The 2,077-nt window shown below is 39.2% G+C and overlaps 1 pseudogene; it reads right to left on the bottom strand.

Annotated features, from left to right (window-relative positions):
- Positions 1 to 272: 272 nt before the first annotated feature.
- Positions 273 to 1,773, bottom strand: LOC148696335 (uncharacterized; annotated as a pseudogene).
- Positions 1,774 to 2,077: the final 304 nt, after the last annotated feature.

The following is a 2,077-nucleotide window of genomic DNA, read 5'->3' as shown; positions in this document are numbered from 1 at the left end:
AAAGAATGAACCATACACCTTTGAAATGTGGCGGGGGCGTTGCAAAGTCCAAACGGCATCCTATGGTATGCAAATGTGCCAAATGGACATGTGAAAGTCGTTTTTTCTTGATCCTCCGGAGCAACTGCAATTTGATTATATCTAGAATAGCCATCAAGAAAGCAATAATAAGAATGACCAGCTAACCTTTCTAACATTTGATCAATGAATGGAACTGGAAAGTGATCCTTGCGTGTGGTGTTGTTTATCTTCTGATAGTCTGTACAGACTCTTCAACTATTTTGCACACGTGTAGGCACTAACTCACTAGCTTCATTCTTAACAACTGTGACTCCGGATCGCTTCGGAACTACTTGAACAGGGCTCACCCACTTGTTGTCCAAGATAGGATATATGATGCCAACATCAAGAAGCTTGATAACCTCTTTCTTGACGACCTCCATCATGAGTGGGTTCAAACGGCGTTGAGCTTCCCTTGTAGGTTTTGCACCTTCATCCAGCAGAATCCTATGCATACATGTAGCTGGATTTATACCCTTGATATCTGCAATGCTCCAAGCTATGGCAGTTTTGTGATCCTTCAGTACCCGGATCAGTTTTTCCCCTTCTTCTGCTATGAGTTGTGATGATATGATGACCGGTAATGTTTCATCCTCTCCCAAAAATGCATACTTCAAATGTTCAGGAATCAGTTTAAGCTCCAATTTGGGTGCCTGAATCACAGAAGGAAGAATTTTTTCGTTAGAAGTAGGAAGAGAAATAAAATAGGAAGAAGACTTACCACGAATTGGTGAAAGAGACTCAAGGGCTGCCACTGTCTGGATTAATTCTTCTTCAATGTGCTCAGAATAATTAAGTTTTCCATGTGTAATGCTATGCACTAACGCTTTCTCTAAATAGTTTTGTCCCACACCTTCATTAAAACAATCCTGCACAAAATAGTCAAACGCATCAATAGACAAACAAGATTCAAAATCACTAGGGTACCTCATAGCATCGAAGATTTTGAACTTGACGCTTTCTCCATCAATTTCCATGGTTAAAGTACCATCGTAGACATCAATCTTCGTACGCACCGTTCTAAGGAATGGTCTTCCCAATTAAGAGGAAGTGCAGTAGGCATAGGGTCATGTTCCATCTCAAGAACAAAAAAATTAGCGGGAAAAATAAGTTCATTCACTTGCACAAGTACATCCTCCAATAGGCCTTTGGGATATCTATTTGAACGATCTACCAACTGGATTACTACCTTTGTTTCCTTCAAGTCTCCAAGGTTTAGTGATTCATACACTGAATATGGCATCAAATTGATGGATGCCCCCAGATCACACAAAGCTCTTTAAGGAACTTTGCATACTTGAGCACTTGTTTTATGGCATCTAAAAGAGGTAAGTTCAGTTGGACTTTTCGGAAAGTGTCCAAGCTTTCCTTATCAGTTTGCTCTTTCTTAGACTTCATAAACCTACGAGGAAAAGGAATAGGGACACATGAGTTAAATGAATTTTGAACTTCTTTACTTACCTTATCAGAATCTTTTTTGTTCAATTCTGTATCTTTAGGAGACTTTTCAGTTTCTGTTGAAGCTTCATCTTGCTCAAGATTTTTGGTTTGTTGCTCCCCTTGCTCATTTGTATCTTTTCTAGTCCTCTTTTGCATCCTTGGCTGCTCAAAAACTTCTTTTCCACTCCTTAAAGTCACAACATTCATCTGCTCTGCATTTGGATTCACCACAGTTTGGCTAGGCAACCTTCTTGGTTGGTGTTGTTGCCCCATCAAACTTGCTAACTGACTCATTTGGTGCTCAAGGTTTTCAATTGCTTTGTCTGTTTTCTGTTGATGAGATTGAGTAGAGTTAGCTAAAGAAGCAATTAAATCCTCAAGAGATTTACTTGGAGCTTGTTGTTGTTGAGGCTGAAATGGTGTCTGCGGTCTTGGTTGAAAGAATAGTGAAGCATGACTTAGAATGAACTCCTTTTGATCAATATATTGCAGAAAATAAGTGTGGGGGAAGATAATAGGGCACGGCCAAAGAATGAAATAAAGAAAAAAAAAAAAAAAAGTTGAAAAATAAGTGAGA

This window comes from Pyrus communis, chromosome 6 (genome assembly GCF_041283825.1).
Source record: "Pyrus communis isolate YQ-2024b chromosome 6, ASM4128382v1, whole genome shotgun sequence".
Lineage (NCBI taxonomy): Eukaryota > Viridiplantae > Streptophyta > Magnoliopsida > Rosales > Rosaceae > Pyrus > Pyrus communis.
This window is presented reverse-complemented; position numbering and strand designations above follow the sequence as displayed.